General features: G+C 47.6%; 1 protein-coding gene across 3 annotated transcripts in view; it reads left to right on the top strand.

The window, feature by feature from the left end:
* The first annotated feature begins 1127 nt into the window (after nt 1-1127).
* The window catches only part of LOC144111161 (putative ferric-chelate reductase 1 homolog), a 94824-nt gene continuing 75102 nt past the window's right edge, over nt 1128-20849 (top strand). Inside the window, exon 1 of one of the 3 annotated variants that reach the window (XM_077644324.1) lies at nt 1128-1235. The gene's annotated coding sequence lies outside the window, so the exon portion shown is untranslated. Of the gene's footprint in view, nt 1236-9377; nt 10311-20849 lie in introns of those variants that run through there. The other 2 variants (XM_077644325.1, XM_077644323.1) reach the window with 2 other exon arrangements.

Genomic DNA, 20849 nt, shown 5'->3' with positions numbered 1-20849 from the left:
GCGAATGAGGAGCGATCTGTGAGATTCCATCGCTTCGCGTCGAATCCTCTGTCGGCCAGGCAGACAATTACATCGATGAACGGGTAAGGGATTCAGCATGAAGTCTAGAGAAAAGTCGATGCGTACTTATCAGTGTTTTGGGGACTTCGCGCGTTCTAGCCACCTTCCTGTAATGCTAAAAATATTAGCACCACCATGAATCGAACTGCTGGAAGCTTTAGGAATAAAGGAAGCGGTCATTGATGAGTTAGCGGCACTGATCGTCCTGTCAAATTCAGGACTAGAGTGTCTCCTCAGATTTCTCTCTTTCTTCATTGTTTCCTCTCTGATTCTTCTGTGCATTGCAGAACAAGATACATATTCAGGTACTCTGTCCAAGAATAAACTGTCTAGAAGGCAATGTCTACCGCGTATCATAAGTGTTCGCAACTTAGAATATTTCCTTTACGTTGTAGTTAAGCCTAAGATGCCAAATCAGATCGCCCAATAGCCCGTCTTACTTATCTGCAGGCTGTTTTTTGTCGCTCATAAAATGTACGCTGAAGTGCCACTCACCTAGAAGTTAGGATTCCGTTACGATATCTTCGAAAAGATTTAAATCGGCTATATTGTTTTGGGAGCAATAGAACCCAAAAAGAACGGCTGGCGAACATCCAGGGACGATTAATCTTGTTTTCTAACAACGCTTAATTCCACTTATATATATATATATATATATATATATATATATATATATATATATATATATATATATATATATATATATATATATATATATATATATATATATATATATATATATATATATATATATATATATATATATACACAGGAGATGGCCTGGGGCGCAGCACCTTTCTTGCGCGCAATGCGGCTACCTTACTCGCTGCACCGTTATTTCAGCGCACAAAGCATCAAAAGCTGAGCTCTTGCATTCGTCAGCCCCGAGCATGCATGCGCAATGCTGCGTCGTCGGAGCGTGTCCGTAGCCAGTGCGTTGCGATATGTAGGCCCAGTGCGAGACCAGGCCGCCGCCGTCTTGCCTCGCCGGCTCTCATTAGGTGTTGCTCAACCCGGGCACGACACGACTGCCGTAACCTTCACGAAACGCCGTTGCAAGTGTCGCCCTGTCGGTGCCTACACTTTAACGCAGACAGGGTGTCTCGCCAGAAGTCCCGGGTCGGCAAGCCTGCTTCTTTCCGCTGTCGACGGGCTTCGAAAGCACTCTTGCGCCGGTAAGCAACTTTTTCATCTTTCAGAGACACCGCGTTCTTTGCAATGCACGGCTTGTCTTCTGCAGCACGTTCAAAATTTTAACGTGGCAATTCTGCATCCTGCATGTCATTGGAAATCGCTACGTGCTACCAGGCAGTCCCCTAGTCAAGATTTGTGGAGTGAATAGGTTGTTCGTTCTGAGCAGTCTTAGAAGTCGGTTTGCTTATAGTGCAAATCATTCTGGTTCTGGTGGCCAGTTAAGTGCCATGTTTCGCATGCAACTCCAAAAAAACTTGCAATAGTGATGTAAATACTGGTCATGCGGGGTATGTATTTAACTAAATACGCGCCATAAGACGCTGCAGGGTGTTGCTGAAGACCTCTTGCTCAGCGCATGGGCAAATGTCATGAAGATAGAGCTGTTTGACCTACGGTTGCCATTTTTTTGTGTGTTTAAGGTAACATCCATAGTTAAATACGCAGCTTAGTCTGAGGAGGATATACACCCCCACGATGGAACACGCTAATCCATAGTTCGCGTATCTGGAACTCCGATGGGTTATCTTTTTAAACGTGTGGAAGATGGACAGAGCGATCGCCTGCGGCGTCGTGTTGCTGATGATTCGTGCATTGTCTCCCAATGTCGCGACATGCGTGTGCCGAGTGCCAACGGCGTCGAAGACAGAATGGCAAAACGATGAGGGTCAGTTTTTATGGCACAAAGGCAGCTTTGGCCAAAGAGCGCCATTGCACAAGGTGGCTTTTCCTTACACAAGGTGGGGTTAGATACTCATTTTCTAGGAATTTTGCCCCAAATAAAACGAACACCAGGCAGAGGAAAGGTTTTATGGGTTTATGGAGGTTTTAATGTTCCAAAGCGACTCAGGCTATGAGAGACGCCATAGTGAAAGGCTCCGGGAATTTCGACCACCTGGGGTTCTTTAACGTGCACCGACATCGCACAGTACACGGGCCTCTAGCATATCGCCTCCATTGAAATTCGACCGCAGCGGCTGAAATCGAACCCGCGTCTTTCGGGCCAGCAGCCGAGCGCCATAACCACTCAGCCACTGCGGCGGCTTGGCAGAGGAAAACTTGTACCCATTGTATGACTGGTGGGTACCCGGCGCCACTCGGGATCGAACCCTGCCCCTCCCGCATGCGAGGCGGGCGCTCAAACCAGAACTGCAAAACGAAACGGTCGACGCAGTTGAGGAAAATTTCGGGTCCAGCAGAGACTAAGGTCTCGTGCGTTCCAAAACCAGCAGTCGGGTATGGGGTTGATAGCACACAGAGTTTGGGTGCTGCAGACTCAATTCAGTTCAATTCAATTTATTTCCCATCATGGCACAAATGATGGCGGGGGCCCGGAGTAAAAGCGGTCGTTTGCCAGCTTGACAAGGCCACGGACCGCCCTTTCGGCAGCATTTCAGTAGCCTGGCACGTGGACATAAATACAAAGTACGTCGCATTTACATCTCAAGATAAGCTAAAACAACACAAGCAAAAGCAACATAGAGAGTAAGGCTCATGATAGTTTCTAGCAATTACCACACCAAAAAGAGCCCCGTGAATACAAGAAGCTCACAATCTTAGCGAGTTAAAAAAAAAGTAGGTTAAAAAAGTCACGAAAGGGGAGCTTTAGAATATATGCAAAAAGCGCTAAAACAGGTTTCGGCGTGTAGCGTTTTTAAGAACAATATTGTTTTGTGCGAGGTTACTGAAAAGTCGGGGTAATTTATTTTCTAACCTTTGATCACCATACGATGTCCTGTAAGTTTTCACGTTCCACCGCTCAATATTTTCGTGCTGTATATTGAAACTCGTTTTTCTAGCCCAGCTAGATACAACCGCCCCAATTTTGTAGGCAGGCTGTCTAGATTTAATCGCAACGTAATGAAGGGCTCTTCTGGCTTGCAGATGCTGCCACATGCACTTGATACGTTACTAAATCAGTAAACTTGCACTGGTGTTCAAAAACTAAGCAAATATAAAAGGAAACGCTGAAACTGAGTACCAAGCAGCGTTGCTAAATCGGCTTAAAGAGCCGCGATACAAGCGCCGTGCATGGTTGAACATGACCAACATTCTTGCACAAAAAATTTGAATATTAGAAAACTGTGAGGTTCTGGCGTTGAAATATTGAAGGTAATGGTCCATTCTGCCGATATATAGCAAAATCTTTCTTTTAGAGCGTTTACATCGCTGGCATCGAACAGTTAAGAGCGCCACAGAAAACCAATGGGGAATGCTTCTGACGGTAGCAAAAACGCAATTATAAATAAAAATTCAATACAGCCAGCCAGCCAGTCAGCCCGCCCGCGTCAGCAGTTTTAACGCAAAAGTGCTAAAACCCCTGCTGTCGGGGAAAAAAACTGTTCTGCGTTGGCGACTGTTTGAAGCCTCGCAGCCGGAGCGGCCAGAGCAACAAGCCGCTCCGGAAACTATGTCGGCCACTCGAGATCTCATCACCTTCTGGTGTCATTGTCATCACAACGTGCTCGCCAGCTGTGGCAGTCAAATAAATGATTTGTCGCGAGAAGCTGCTCATGAAGAGCTAGCTAGGCTGCAGAAGGCCCACCGGTGGCAACACCTGACATCGCAGGGCACCGGTGCATCATTTACTCGCAGCACCATTGCGCCGGGAGTGGTATATATGAGTACCCCGACCGATCTACGAATGTAAATTATAGGATTACAAATTCCTCATGTATGGGCATATATTCATTAACTTTATCGCCTCATACCCGTAAGGCGGAGCTTAAATGTTCCCTGCAACTTTTTTTAATATCCTGCGTGGAAAGGCGACGCTTCAGCCTCGCTTTCATATCCGCAAGCACTGAAAAACTATGGAGGCGTCAGCAATAAGAGTACATTTAACCAAGCTCATGACAAATGTGTCATGTAATAAGCCTGCAGGAAAAGCATTTACTGTTTTTCGCTCACCAGAAGGAACGAACTACTCTTTGGTCGCGGATGCAGGCAGCGCAAACAAGAGCGCTAGCTTTGGCAGCGTTGCACCTGATGTATGAAACAGAGTATAGCTTTTAGGGCAGCCACTATGTGCCGCATGGTGTTCACCATGCCGAATTACTGTGAGAATACGCAAGTATTAGTGCACGCCATTGACTTTCAAACGCCCTCAAAACCTGTCCTTGCGAGATCAGGTACCGTTTTTCGAGGCATAGAGCAGTAGGCCATCAATTTAACACGCCCGCGCAGACTTGGCCGCAATTCGTAGTTTCATCGCAATTACAAATGAAAGTATCCGCGTTGAGTTGTCCAGTGTTGGCCATTGGTTGTCGACATGTGGCGTTCGTTGGTGAAGTCAAGGAAGGTTGTGAATTTTGTTCTGCGTTTCTGCGGTGGATCTTCATTGTATCGATTTGCTTATTGGCTTTGTGATTCTCCACACTGACAGTTGTATGCGACCACATTCTTGTGGTCATGACCAAATACAGCTGTCTGCTGCCGTAAAGTCCAGGCGGGTATGAGAGCGGAAGGCCGGGGGGTGGGGGGAGGGTTACGCCATAGATTCTGCGCTCACCTCTATGCCCTAGCTAGGACGCAAAAAAACTAGGAGTTTTCCTTGCAACAGTGTTGTGAAAACTCTCCAGGATGTTGGTATCTAGGGCGTTGTGAATTAAAGGCACACAGCGGACAAATAGTAGTTGACGTCTGTCGATAGGTTACTGCTTTCTAATAACAAAGAGACCTCCTCACAGGTAACAAAGCTTTTGTTAGGCAGAAAAGACGGAACCTCGAATACAGGTGTCACCATCGCCAGCCTGTTTCGTAAATGGTGTGCACTGACACCAAATTTCGGGCGTGCATCGCACAGTCTGCGCAACATTGCCATTCTCTTCAGAAACAATCAACCCGTTCTTTTCAGTAAGGACATCACGAGTTGAGTTCGAAACAACTGGCGGGAAGATTTTTAAGCCCTGCTAGGCGATAAATGCATCCTTTATTACAGGACGAACGTCAGCGTAGTCATAATAAACCAGAGAACCAATTTTTAATGACAACAATAATTGGGGCCACAGGGGTGGCCTAGTAGTATGAGCATCCGCCTCGTATACGGAAGGTGCGAGATTCGGTCCCGAGTACCGCCGGGTTCCCACCGGTGATACAATACGTGCACGACTTCCCCTGGCCTGGTGCTCAGCTTATCTGGGGTGGAATGCTTGGGAAAATGGGTCTGCGACTCCAGGTTGAGTAAACGAAAACACCTTGCGCCATGGCGCTCTTTAGCCACAGATGCCCTTGCGGGAAAAAAAATCCTTAATCAACATCAATAATTTGACATATTTGCCCTACAAATTTCCTCGACGTTCCTTTAAATCATTAAACGGCGCTGCCACCCGCGCACAATCTACTGGCGCGGAGGCGAGGACTTGGGCGGGCGTTTTTACTTAAGGGGCCACAGAAAGATGTGTTTGAGCTTGGTTTTAAAATGTTTGCACTATGTAGAGTACAGGCGACCGAGCGCTCATGTCGCGTACGAGACCTCAAAAGCGAGGGGGGAAATTTACAATAAATTTTTAGAAATTCCCGCTTTCGCACCTCGCGGCGACGCGCGGTGCCGGGCTTTCGCACGAAAACCTGGCAGACGACGTCACGTCTTGCAAATGACGTCAGCAGCCGGGGGTTGTCATTCATTCACAGCGCCAAATTCTTGCAGACATCACGCGCTACCGCGGCCGCGGCCACTCCGCGCGCTCCGCAGCCGGCGGAGGTAGGGGAGGGGCCGAATGAGTGGGGCCGGCGGAGGAGCGCCGCCGTTTTGTCGTGCGAGAGGAGAGGGAAAGGCGCGAAGACGCGGAAGTTCAAATTTCGTCTGCATATAACTCAGCTTCCACAAAACGCATTATAATAATTCTTGCTGGAGGGTAATTATGAACCGTCATCCTTTAACATCCCAGACATATCGCACCTTTATTGAGATGCCCTTTCTGGGTCCCTTTAACTCATATACCGTTCCTCAAGGGTGACTGAGTGGATTCCAAGAGAAGGTAAGCGTAGCAGAGGGCGGCAGAAAGTTAGGTGGGCTGTATAAGTTTGCGGGGATACGGTGGCCGCTGCTAGCAAAGGACAGGATTAACGGAAAGATATGGGAGAGGCATTTGCCTTGCAGTGAGCGTAGTCAGGCTGAGGTTGATGATACCGCTACAGTTTAGTTTTGTTATATTCCGCTTCGATTTCGTTTGCCCTTCTTTCCTTGCCTAAAGCTGTCACCTCCGTTACTTCTTGTACCGGTGTGGTCGGGTAGTTGACACGGCGCCGACTAAGAATGTAACCAAGTGGAGTAAGATACACACAATCTCACGTATGATGAAGTTGACTAGTCACTGAACGTGGTCAAAAAAAGAAGGATATTTCGAGAGCGCTATGGCTCCCTGGTTCGCAAACACCAGAAGCATTATTCTTGGCGCTCCCGAAACAACATTCTTTTTTCGAACGTGAAACTTACCGACCTGTGACCTTCATCAACCATGATTCCTGGCCGAACTATATGCCGCCGTACCATCGCTTACACAACCTTATGGACCATTTACATATCTTTTTTTTCGTTGAGAAGCTAATTTTCAAAGCCCGCGGTAAATATTGCACAAAATTTGCCACGTGAAATCATTGAATTGCCCTTCGGCGACAGTGCGCATACAAGATAGTTCTTCACATGAAGTTCACCGTTTATCGAATTTTTTGGCGGCTGCTTTGAAAAATCAATGCGCCTAAGTTGAACAATACACCACGATGGCAAAGATACCGGTTCGGACAAGCGGCGGCTCAGAGCGGATTTCAGGTTCACCCGCTACACGATGCAGTCAGTGTCATACCCCTGTTACACGGGCATTTCGAGGGCCCTAGAACCGATAATCTATCGACTCAAAGGCGATCGAGCGCTGCCACACGGGCAGTTTCAATGGCGATCGAGTCAATAGCCTATCGAGTCAACGGAGTAGCGCAGAACTCCATCGAGATTTCGAGGGCCTTCGAGCGCTGCCCAAGGTTGCTAGCGTTGCTTCGAGCGGCGCCAAGGGCACTTTCGTACACGACACATTCACGGTGCAAAAACATGAAAAAACCTTATTCGCATAAAATTTAATGCAAGCAGCCTGTAAAATTATTTTAAAATTATATTAGACTGGTTTTAAGTGCATTAAGCGCATTAATTTTGCGTTGCAGTCTTTGCGTTGTTTGCGTACTTAACGTTGACAACATGGCGGCACCCTGCCCGCCCGCTTCACAGCGATAACAGCTTCGTCGCCAATACCTCAAAGCAATATCGTGTTCTAAGCTGTTGTATTCGCCTTCGATTTGCCCATTCTTACCTTCGCATAAAGTTTCAAGAGATAAATAGCTCTTGTTTTTCAGATAACATGGCGATTTCCCAGGTCTTAAGCCTGACGAAGCAGCGCTCCAACGCAGTTGGACTGGCTTAGTTTTGGCTCGTCTTGTATTAGAGTGGCTACAGCAGTGTATTCATATGTCCGTCGCGTACGTGCAATTAAAAGGGTTTTGAACGACTTTCGCGTATGCCTGTATTTCAGCATTTAGTATACATTTATTGAATATTTTTGTTATTTTTCCAAAATCCAAAGTAGCGATTGTGGCGCCACACATCCGTGGCGTAAGACACGAGAACCATTTCAATGGCCATTGAGATTTGCCGTGTAGCAGCGGCGAGTTCGATGGCGATTGAGAATCTCGAAGACCCTCGACTCGAGGGTGATTGAAACTGGCCGTGTGACAGGGGGTATCAGTCTCGAGTGGACATGTCTCCTACCTGTTTTCGGCTCCATGCCATCATGTGCACCACATGTCTTGTGTACGTGGCTCGGATTACGGAACTGGTGGTGGTGGTAGTGGTTTTATTAAAATAATAGTAAAAAGGAAGGAAAAGATTTTTGCTAGCCCTGGAACTGCAAAAGCGCCTTTATCACCTGCTACAAATATTGGCAACAGAATGATTTTTCACTTATTTCCCAAAAGAAACCCCCGTATTTGCGAAGGAAAAGATTTTGTGCCAATTGGAAGTTGGCTATTTCCAATAACTGGCTTCATAGCGAAGATGCAAACTTCTTACAAATTTCGTCCGCGAAAAGCTCGCCGTCATTTTGCAAACAATATTTAGTCTCACGACACCAGGCGGTCGAGAGACGCAGAATATCAATGCACTATCTGAAGACATTTGATAATGGCCTCTTGGGCGTCCCCATATTGGTCACTGGACTGTAACGTGCACTTGAGGCTAAAGTGAGACTGAAGCGGCACCGGTGTGCAACAGTCCAGAGAGGAGGTGTTCCGACTTCTCTCTCGCCGATGGAAAGTGTGGCATAATGTGCGGTCCTGACACCCCGAGGAAAAAAAGCGAGACAAGTGAAACACATTAATCTTGTTAATCGTGTTACTAATAGCGACTCCCATAGAATTTTGGTTCGCGGCTCGTATGCATTACCCGCCGCGGTGGCTCAGTGGTTAGGGCGCTCGGCTACTGATCCGCAGTTCCCGCGTTCGAACCCGACCGCGGCGGCTGCGCGTTTTCATGGAGGAAAAACGCTAAGGCGTCCGTGTGCTGTGCGATGTCAGTGCACGTTAAAGATCCCCAGGTGGTCGAAATTATTCCGGAGCCCTCCACTTCGCACCTTTTTCTCCCTTTCTTCTTTCACTCCCTCCTTTATCCCTTCCCGTACGGCACGGTTGAGGTGTCCGCCGATATATGAGACAGATACTGCGCCTTTTCTTTTCCCCCAAAAACACTTATTATTATTATTATTATTATTATTATTATTATTATTATTATTATTATTATTATTATTATTATTATTATTATTATTATCATCATATGCATTCAAAACTGCCGCGCTTGAAAAAAAAAAAATGCCCGCCGTCTCGGTACCACCTTTCAGATAGTGAAGCCGTGGGCGAGAAGATGCGAAGTGACTTCCGAGATCGGCTCCGTCGGCAACGGTCTCGGTATCCCTACCTCTACGCTGGAACGCCTGCGTACCTGCGTAGCGGCGACCGGTGACGAAAATGAGTGAAAGGGGAGGGAGCGAAAAAGCAACGCGTGAAAAGCGAAATAAAGAAAGAACGCCAAGGAAACGCGCGCAGTCGCAGAACCGTGACGTAGCCATGAGCAAGAGCAGCAACGCCCCGAGGAAACCGAACGGCACGCGGCGAGGGTGGCGGGAAACCGGCTTCCCATGGAGAGCGCGCGCTAGCTTGCGCCGCGTCTTCGCCCCTACCAGGCTAGCCTACGGGACCCCTTCGAACGCGGCGCCGGCGGTAGTACGATTCGCGCGCTTTGGATGCCCCGGCTTTGTAGCGAGGGGGGAAAGGAAGGAAAGAAAGAGAGCGAGAGAGTGCGTAGAACGACCCTCCTCTCAGCAGTGTGCGTTCAGGCGCGCTCACGTCGGAGGCGCGCACAGCTCAAAGCTGCCTACCTGCTCGGCAGCATTCCTACTCCGAGTCAGCAGCAGGCGAGGCCCAACGCAAACTCGGCTTCCCGCGACGTTGCTGCTTGCTAGCAGGCCGAGCGCGGCGCTGTGTCGGTGGTGGGCGCTCGAAACGTCGCCTTCGCTTGCGTTCCGGCCCCGTTTCCGTTTCTTCTTCTTTTCGTGACGTCGTCCACCGGGCCTGTCGGCTTCTGTTGCCGACGCTGATTCCAGGAGAGACACCCCGTTTCCGAGATCGTCCCACGGACGGCAACGGCCGAGGATGTGCCGGCGGCTCGAGTGACAGGTGCGCGTGGCGAAATGGATTTTCGTCTCTCCGGCCGTGTGAACCGTTGTGCTGGACGGCAACCGCGGAATACTTGACCCTCTTCGCAACAGTGGTGAGAGTCTTCGTCGGAGAGCCTCGAACAACACCGCCCCGCCGCTGTCATCACCGCTGGAATCGTCTGCTCTCCGTCGTCTGCTCTTCTCGAGTGGCGGCTGTGCGCGCCATTTTCGTTTCTGGCGAAAACAAGCAGAACAGGGAGGTGGTTCCCCGTGTGAATGAGCCAAAGGCAGCGAACTTCGAACCGGGAAGTTATCTTGCGGCCCGGCTACCGAGCACCGCGTTCGTCGAGCACGAGGCAACGACAGGTGAGCCATCCCCCCCCCTCGTTCCTTCCTCGCCGCCTTTACAACCGGTTGTTTTCTTCCGAGCAATATGTATACGGAGGTCGCTGCGGAAGGCACACTGGCACCGCCTCCCTCGCGTTCGGTTTTCGAAACCCGTCCGGTCCTGTTAACGCCGAACGGAACAGGTTGTCGTCTTCGACGGCCAATTTCGAGCGAGTGACGTGAACCTTCGCCTTTGGGATGACTTGGTTTGGGCACTGGCATCTCGGACAGACTCGCGAGTGAAAAAGGCTGTGTGGTCAGCGCGGGCGCATTTCAGCTAGTCTTGTCCATTTTCCTTTCTTTTTTTTTTGTATCTGTGCATTTCAAGCGCAGCACGGCGCCGAAGCGCTTTCGTCTTCCGTGTGAATCGAACCAGGCCACCTCTATTCGGATCGACTCTCGGAGCCGATGTTGCGGAAACTGCGTAGGCGGCGTTCTCTTGGGCGCTTTCTTGCGCGCTAGTTTATCGGTGCGTTTTCGATCATTTTTTTTTTTTCAGATTTTCTGCAATGCATGTCTGCTCAGGTCATAGCTTCACCGCAGTATATGCTTAATCTGCACGTGTCAAGCGACGCAACGCAATTCTGCTCCTGCCTTATAACTTTTGGGTTCGTGTACCAAAAACACCACACAGCGCCCTAACTCCGGCTAGGCTTGAGTAAAATCACACTGATCCCTGCTATCTGGCAGGTGAAATATCATTCGCCTGCAAGTATAAAAGAACTGGCGGTAGAGAATCTGCTGGCGAGGCATGGACGCGCTAGAATAATGAGGCTTTGATAAAGGACTTTGAAAATGAATTTGCGTGAGGTTTATATAGAGCCAGACTGGACGGGTGAAAATAACGGAGAGGCACCTTTTCAAGCACGGATTCTTGTCGACACTCGTTTACAGGGATGTGCACTTTTGTATACATTGCTTTCGTAGTATACATCGATGCTACGTTGAAAGTCGCCCGTATATGCCTCGAATGGCTCTTGAACTTATGTCGTCGAACCTTAGCGCTGCTGTGACGCTTTGTGCAGTAAGATGCTAAACTTTTCCACATAAATATTGCCAGCCTTTTTAAAACATTTGTATGACTGCAATTGACAACATTGAATAGGTCATGGTGTCTATGGTTAGCCTTAAAGTGATGGCCTGTTAGAAACGAACATGCGATTTCGAGAATCTGACATGCGCGCAGCTGAATTAGGACATGTGACATTTTTCACAACGTTTCCAGTTGCGGATGTGATAAAATTTCAGCGTTAGGATGAAGGTGAAAAAAAAAAAAAGCTTGTTCACTGTCGAATAGAACATGTGGTGCTAGGCTGCCGTGACTTCGTCTGAACCCGTCAAATGAGCAAAACTTTTATCGCTCGTATTATGAGAGGTGGCCTCGCGTTTATAGGTTCACGTGTGGGTTTCACAGTGCGGAAAAGGACAAACACCTAACACGTGGTAGACGACGCATGTGTGGTAGTATTCGACCGATCTTTGTCACCGAAGGTTCGCCCGGCTGTATGTTACTTTTAAGCCTTTAGGCGTGCAAGCGCATAGCCGAAAAGGATGTTAACATGACACTGCACAAATGGCCATAGACGTGCGCTCAACAAGGCGGTGTCCTCTTCATATTGCCTCCAATCCTTTCTCTTTTACCGGTTTTTCTTTTAATACGAATAGGAAATTCTGCAACTTCACTATCTTGGATGTTTGGTTTGGATTATGGGGGTTTAACGTCCCAAAGCGGCTCAGGATATGAGGGACGTCGTAGTGAAGGGCTCCGGAGATTTCGACCGCCTGGGGTTCTTTTACGTGCACTGACATCGCACAGCACACGGGCCTCTAGAATTTCGCGTCCATCGAAATTCCACCACCGCGGCCGGGATCGAACCCGCGTCTTTCGGGCCAGCAGCCGAGCGCCATAACCACTCAGCCACCGCGGCGGCTTCTTGGATGTATAAACTGTACAAATTAAAGTAAGTCAACGCAGCCTGGAACTCACTTGTACTGTTACAAAAGTTTCCACTTAGCAAGGAATATATGCAAGGTGTTCTGCTCGCGGCCAGTGGCAGTTATTCGTCCTTGAACAAGCGAGCGAAGGTTTCAGTGCAGAAATGCATCTTGGAGCATGTTGGAGACTTTCACTTCCTCTTCCAGTCGCACGGCACACATCACATTGATAACCATCAATACCACTCATGTCTTCATAAGCGTACTGTGCCGATGTATATAATGCGTGACACTCGAAATTAACGAAACAAATTACATTCACCGCCATCTTCGCATGCAAGCTGGGGTAAACTTAGAGCCGAATTCTCGTATGTGTGGTTTAACGCCCTCAAAGTGACTCATGCGCTTTGAGGGACGCCGTAGCGCAGTGTTCCGGATTAATGTGGATCAGATGTGGATCCCACAGTACACGGCCGTGTTGCATTTCATCTCCATCAAAAGCAACGTCCGCGGCCGGCGGTAAGCCCAATTCTGTGCATGCAGATTACGCACTGCGCCATCAAGTATCACTCAGCGCGCTTCGAAGGCTAGGAAACTCTCCGCCACAGCTGCGTTGCATAAAGTTTAAAGGGGGGTGTATACACTCCCTATATGTCCGCCTAAGTAGTAAGTTAGGTTACGCATGTAATCCACGTGAGCTTCTAAGAGGAGCATGAGAGTTGATAGTATAGTATAGTATAGTATAGTATAGTATAGTATAGTATAGTATAGTATAGTATAGTATAGTATAGTATAGTAGTGACTTAGTAGATAGTGTCGATAGACAATACATGTAAGCAGTGGCAGTAAGTCTATGCAGCTTGTAGTTGCAGCCAGCATTTTGTGTTCGTATGGGTAAGTTTGTTTCTTTTTTTTCCTTTCAAGAATGAGCCAAACTGTGTAACAATATAAGCTGTACAAATTAAAGTGGTTAAACCTACACCTGGAACGCGCTGACCGTACTGTTAAATAGTTGTCTCCAAGCAAGAAATGTATCCGCAGAGACATAGGATTTCTTAGCGGTGAATGCTGTCGTAATATGACGTAACCTAAAACGCATTCATCATGTGATGAATGGGGATGTTATACGTACAAGTGGCCGCTGTAGGGAATTACACGAGGCGTCCTGTCGCGTTAGAGAAAGCGGCTTATCGAAAGCTACGGTTACGCATTAGGGATAAGTGGTGAGCTCTTTATTTACGCGTCAAAAGGCACCGTTCATTTCGCAGCTGCATCAAACCAGTCTTGCCGCCGTTACCACCTTGTTCGTTCGACGTTTTCACGGCTAAATGGTGCGTCATCTAATTGAGCTTCCGGCTTCGGGAACATTCAGCCTTGGCCTTGGCGACATGTTGTCTATTTATATATGCTGTACCTGCATCTACGGCAGAAGCAGCGGCCACGAGTAGCATATTGATAAGCGCCGGGCGTTGGCTTTCGTTCCGTTCGTATCGCACGAGAAAAGGGGGGGTGTCTTGAAACACTTCAGACTGCGGCAAGCGCTTTAGACGGCGGAGAGCAATGAATTCTCACCCTCTACTGACCGCGGTGCAGTCCCGGTGTAAGCTGATTCGCCCGAGGAGAAAGTGCGGTTGAGATATCGCGTAGGTGCAGCGAATTAGAATGATTAAAAGTTGTCGAGAGTGCAGACAGCGCGAAAAGCGAAGCATGCGTAAACTGACGTCGCGCAGCACACGGGCGCCTTAGCGGAGGAAAAACGCTAAGGCACCCGTGTGCTGTGCGGTGTCAGTGCACGTTAAAGATCCCCAGGTGGTCGAAATTATTCCGGAGCCCTCCGCTACGGCACCTCTTTCTTCCTTTCTTCTCTCACCCCCTCTTTTATACCTTCCCTTACGGCGCGGTTCAGGTGTCCAACGATATACGAGACAGATACTGCGACATTTCCTTTCCCCAAAAACCAATTTTTATTATTAAATAGCGCCGACATGCTATACACGCTGCTTCTGTGACGCGGTTGAAGGGGAGAGACGCCCTAAGAAGAGAATAGGGAGAAATAAAAAAAATAAAGCAAAAATAGCCGCTATGAAATTCTTCAGTGGAACAGTCTGCATGCAGGCGAAAACGTACTCTAGGCGCCGTGAGTCGGGCTAATGTCCCGACCGTGAAGGAATAGAGGTTAGAAATTTGACGTCGCTCTTTAAGGGACGGCAAGCGGAACAACACGTTTGTCAGTGTTACCGCGATCTGCGTAGACGCCTCCGTTCCAAGCTGGAGCGGGGAAACGCTGCAGTGAGCGGTGCGTCATCAAGTATGCAACAAAACACTGGAATCAGCGTGCGCTCCAAGCGTTATATTTCGCTTACATTCATCTAGTTATCTCGCCGGCTTTTATTTTTTTCTGCTTCATGTTTCGGTGAAGCAGCGAACGTTGAGATTTTTTTTTCTGTCGACAGTTTTGCCGTCACGTTACCAATTAACATCGCTGCGGAGTACGTAGCCAGCGCACAGGCTGTGTAAACGATTCTCTCGCGCATTTTGGGGTTGGTTACAGCGCACGTGAGCGTGGTCACCGCGTCGGTACCCGATGTCGCCGGCATCACTTTTTCTATAGACATGAATTTTATGAATATGCGTGTCGGATGGTGTGGTGTCCGATACTCGCCGCTACCTCATGGGCGTACAGTCGCTGCTGACCCCGGGCGGCTTTGTCTAGCTACCCCTAAAGCACGCGTTGTTGAACTACTCTGGCACCCATCGTGAAACTACCGGATAGAAAGTACTTGTTTACCTTTAGTTTTGCTGGATAGTGGCGTCTCTGCTCCCAAAGAAGCTTCGAGATGTTTGGGCAAGGACGCATCTGCACATTTGAGTGAACGGTGTAGCCTCGCTGCCGGCCGATGACGCTTGCGGGACGACTGTGATCCCAATGATTTCTCCAGGAAGGAATTCACCCTCCCCGCCTAGCGATATTTAGCGCACGTCTGCTGCAGGTTTCCATTGCGCGTGTAACGTACGGAATTCTAATGCCGTAGCACGCCAGCTGGGCGCAACAGTTTTCCTCTGCACATTTATTTCACCCTCTGGCCGAGATCTGTTTCATGCAACTTGTGGCTCTGTTAGCCTCGGCAGGAAGACTCGTTTGTGCAACCTTTTTCGCTGTGGAAGTTTCAGGGTGCAGCCTCCTCAGCCGACTGGCGCCCCAGCGCTGTTTGCCGCGAGAATAGGCATGCATTCTAGAAGGGAGCTTTGTAGAAGTCAGCCGCGATGCGCATCAAACGGGAATTGACAGTATTTGTTCGGCTCGTTTTGCTTCGTTTTACTGCCTTAAAGGGGCTCAATAAATTGCGCCATGCATGTGATATTCAAGCACGCCGCTTCACGAATAGTGTGCAGCAAGGATTTTTTAAATGCGCTTTGTAGAAGCTGAGTTATCTGTAGTTAAAATTTGAATTTCAGCGTCTTCGCGCCTTTCCCTCTACTCTCGTCACTTTTTGCACGCTGGAAGGTAGGCGCTCCTTCGCCGACCCCCTCTGGGAGCGGAGCTAAGCGGCTTATTGGCCGCGGCCACGGTAGCTGCCTGACGTCTGAAAGAATCTAACAAATGGCCACCTCTCACCTTGTCTACGCAGATGCGGGGGACAGAGGAAGGTGCGTGCATGAAAAAGTCGCCGGGAAGGGCTCCCCAACTTTGACGCGCGATTGTGGGTCGTCTGCTGCGTGTAGAATAGTATTATTTGGCTCTGGTTTTCATGGCAACGCAGTGCAGTGAATGAGTGAATTAATGTGCTCTCCTCGGAAGGCGTTTCAGAGCCCCTTTAGAGACCTCTCTGGAAATATTACGTAAGGGGTGGGTTTTAAATAAGATCACAATATTTTAACATGATCAGGAACGGTCGTCGCGAACGTCGATGGGCAGGTGACGACAGCAATGACGTGAGGAATGACGTGGCAGTCGATAGCTGTTCGGAGAAAAAGATGACCCAGCAAACGCAACGCTTCTAGTAAGTGGTTTAGTAGTGGCTTCTAGTAGTGGCTTCTTTTTGCATTTTAACGCTATTTCATTTTATATTTCTTGCACATTCAGGTCCCCGACACTTACCTGCAGACAAGAATTCTTTACAGTAAGGGCTTTGATCGATTTTCCTACGATATTATACGTTTATTGATTGGAGCGCCTGTATGACTAAGCTATTACGGCGCATGGCGGTTCAAGGCGGCGAAGGAGATGTTTTCAGCGTGCGTTTAGTGTGAAATAAAGGGTAGACGGCTTTCACTGGCAGCCATGTTTGAGATCCGGAGCACGGCTGCAATTTTGTCGTGTATCTAATCCACTTATCTCAGCCTGCTCGGTCGTGCATTGGGAAAGCTATGCAATGACTACAGTCACGGTGCGCATGACGTCACGACCTACGCATGTTAGGGGCTTGAGGACAGCAAAGAACGCATTATCGACTGCGGTTCGACTGATTATGAACCTTTTGTGCACGTTTATTTCGATGTGGGGGATCAGTACATAGTTGCTAGCTGTCAGAGCCGATGATACGCAATTGGCATGCTTATGCTGGTGTTAGAAACTCTACAATTTTTTATTATTAATAATACAAATATTATTCTTATTAATACAGCTAAGATCTGACTAGTGGGCTTGTCAATTAATATTTAATAGTTAACGTTTTAATTATGAACGTTAGTCTGCTTATTTGAGAGGCCTCTATCCCACCGTAAGTAATATACATATCAGTTTTAAGAATTTTGATTACGCAGTTACTCTCTGCACTGTGGCCCAACAAATTTTAACTTTTTTTACGAGTTACATGTACGTAATGGGCTGCTTTGCTTGCAAGCGTTTCGAAAGCGTATGTGTATTGGCGCGATGTAAGCTGAATTCGTTGACCACAGCGCCGAGTTTAACTCCATTTTCGAAATTCCTAAACTGATATGGACATTTCTTGCGGTAACGTCACCGCTCACGGTAACATGAGAGCAGCGCTGCACTGGGTCCCGTTTTTTTTTTATTTCAAAACTGAAAAAGTACAAGGAAACTATATACAATGGAACTGAATCCATAGCCAAGGCTAGTGTCGGGTCCCTCACAAAGATACCTTACAAATACAGCCCGTGGAGATAACGTATCACATAAATAAATTCAAAATAATAAAATCGCAACACACTCTTTGCACATCAATTTCATTAAAAATTGGGGCGCTACCGAAAACCGCACCAACTCGCGCAAACTTTCGGTCTCGTAAATTTCTTTTTTTAAGCACCTAATGTATTCAAGATTGTTCAAAGGGTGTATGCCTGTTCGCTTGTAACAAAAAAAAATTCGCAAGCCTGTTCTAGAATATCTAAGACACCGCTGTGCCCGTGAGGATAAGAGCATAATGTTATACTTAGGACACTCTTTGCCATCTTGTACGCTTCATAGAATACTTTGACATCAAAGCGTAACAATCTGGACATTTAGTTCTCTTAAATGCATTAAAAACCAAAAAATGAAACGCTGAAAAAGGATTGGTGCGAAATAAAGTGAAAACCGTGCGAGTTCCGGTTCACTAAAATTACGGCAAAAATTGGTTTAGGATTGCTGTCCCCGAGTTGTGACATTGAACTGCAGCAATTTCGGCTACTGTTAAGCTAATTCATCCCAAGTGAAGGCGCTGAACGAGGAAGCGGGGCTTTTATAAGGACGAGGGCTAGGAAGAGAAAAAATTATCTTGGAGCCTTCTTAAGGACATTCTTAAAAAAAATGCGATAGCACTTGGAAGTTTGCCCAAGCCCTGTTGGTCTAAAAGAACCTCAAATCTTGGTGGTAGGCTCTCCTGAGAAAATAGATTAGGGTTGATTATTGAGTGCCTTAGGATGGATTAGTGGGTGTCATGGGATCGATTAGTGGGTGTTATAGGGTGGATTAGTGGGTGTCTTATGGTGGATTAATGGGTGTCTTATGGTGGATTAGTGAGTTTCTTAAGGTGGGTTCGTGGGTGTGTTAGTGTGGGTTCGTGGGTGTGTTAGTGTGGGTTAGTAGGCCTCTTAGAGTGGGTTAGTGGGTGTCTTAGAGTGGGTTAGTAGGCGTTTAGGGCGGATTAGTGGGTTTCTTAGTGTGGGTTAGTGGGCATCTTAGAGTAGTTTAATGGGCGCTTTAGGGTGGTTTAGTGGGCGCTTTAGGGTTGTTTAGTGGGCGCTTTAGGGTGGTTTAGTGGGCGCTTTTGGGTGGTTTAGTGGGCGCTTTAAGGCGGATTAGCGGGCGCTTTAGGGTAGATTAGTGGGTGGATTAAGGTGCAATGGTGTTTGAGGTTAGTATAATTCATACTCGTACTTTGAGCCATTAGTTTACAGCCGGTGAAAGAAAATGAAGGTTTGCTGACCAAAAGCGTTGGAATTTTGTCTTGTCTCTCTTGTTGCAATAGTTTCCTTTTGCGCTGCTCTTGCGATTGTTGTGATGAATGTGCATACCGCGGCGTACTCCATTTTATTAGTTTGCTTCAGTTTTCCACAGAAAAAAAAGGCATAAGAGATAATGAACACCCTTGCTTTCGACGTCGGCCGGATGTCCGGAGTGACGCTTATGGCTCGATGTTTTCCGCCTCGCTTGTTGGAATATTTCGCGCCTTTCGCCTGCGGATTTGTTGAATGTCGTCCCGACCTCCTTAGTATCGCCTTGAACTTGGAATGGGATTGTATCTGCCGAAAACAAAAAGACTGTAGCGCAGTAAGCTTTGCAGTATATTTCATTACACGTAAGAATGAAACTTGTCTTGTACTGTCAGGTTGTGAGTGGCAGTTTACCAGTATCTCTCGAGAAGGTATATAACTGTTACATGCTAGCGATACTCACGTACGGGGTAGAAGCTGCAGCCCTTACAAATATGCTCTATAGGCAGTCTATTGACTTCTTATAGACTCGATTGCCTTCCTATAGATATTTCTTTTCGTCTATTCATAGTCTATAGACTGTCTGTACATAAGTCTACTAAACGTTTATGGCTAAGAATCTATAGATTGTCTATAGGATTTGTATTGCCTATAGACTGTTCTTTAGGGTTTGTCTATAGAGAGCCTATAGACTTTATAGACAGAAGACTATGGACAGTCTATAGACTTCTAAAAATATTTGTAAGGGTGGGACGCTAAAATAAAGGGTCGAACTCAATGTGAAGGCAGCACAGCGCTCTATGGAAAGGAAATTGATAGGTGCAACGTTTAGAGACTGGAAGAGGGCACAGTGGGTCAGGGAACAGACGCGAGTTAACGAAATTCTATAGTCGGATGCAACACCAGAACGCAGCTGCTTTTCCTCGTCAAAGGACCCCCTTCCAGGCAATGGCGTCGGCCGTTCCTCATGACCCTGCTAGCATGACAATTCAAGGAGCGGTGCTACAGTAGAGATAGGGGTTTATCCCCGAACATAGAGGGAACGGAGTATTCCTTTTCATCTACCATTCCCTGCTTTGCCAGTCTATCAGGGTCGTCATGCTGAATCTGCTGACGCCATTTGCTGGAAGAAGGCGCTTTGACGGGGAAAAGCCGCTACATTCTTATGTTTTATCCTACCACAGTCGAAATCAAGAATAAAAAATGGTAAATTTGAAACATAGTTAAACCGAACAGACGTGCGGAAGCATGTGTTCATCCTGATTGACCCATAGTTTTGCTTTGCTCGGTCGTTGGCCCGTCTGGCGAAGATATTAGACTCGCGTTAAGCTCCCATCGAGGTTTAGCTGATCTGATCTGTTAGCACCGCAGATCGAAGTTGATGAAGGCGACTATGTGCAATGCACAGCGCGAGAGTGTGTTGCAGTTACAAAGTTGGGTCTGACTTTGTCGGTTAACCTCCTCCTCTCTTTCGGCGCGAGCGCCAGAGGTTTTGCATTGCATCAAGTTTGCGAATACCTCCACAATTATATACCAGGTACCGGCAGATTCCCTTGCTAATTGTTTCCAAAATTTTCGCATTCAAAAGAGCGTTTGGGTATTTTCATATCTTTATTTAATTCTCAGATATCCTCTCCCGATATTTTGATTTTTACTTTTCTTTTCAATTACTCGTACATACCACCCAAGGCACAATCATTAGCTTGGAACCAGTTTAACCTATTCTATGGGGTCTCCCCACTGAATCCTGGCCAATCCCCCGTCGTGGTATGTCACCAAGGCAACAAAAACAAGCCATGTCACCAAGGCAACAACAACAACAACACGAGGCGTCATCGGCTGCGGCGATGTGTTTCTGCATTGCGGAGTAGTGTGTGGGCTCGTAGAACATTTGGTAGCTCAGCGGGATTGATTTCCATGCAATAAAAAATAAAAACTGCGGCGATAGCCTAGTGCTCTCGTGCACTGTCCAGCGAAGCTTATCTGTTCGCGCCACCGCGGGTTCGAAGCCCAGTCGCGGCAATATTTCTTTTATTCATTCATTTATTTCACGCAGAGTAAAATTAATGTGGCGTCGCTGTTGTTATAGACAACGGCTCAAGACCGTCATATCGGTTGACAAGATTCATGGTCGCGGTTGGCGAGCGTCTGACTGCGTTTTCATTGATAGGGAGTATGAGCAGGGCATGTAATGCGAAGTCAAGATAA

The sequence above is a fragment of the Amblyomma americanum genome, chromosome 11 (assembly GCF_052857255.1).
Source record: "Amblyomma americanum isolate KBUSLIRL-KWMA chromosome 11, ASM5285725v1, whole genome shotgun sequence".
Taxonomy (NCBI): Eukaryota; Metazoa; Arthropoda; class Arachnida; order Ixodida; family Ixodidae; genus Amblyomma; species Amblyomma americanum.
Note: the sequence above shows the minus strand (reverse complement) of the source record. Positions and strands in the feature narration are given on the sequence as shown.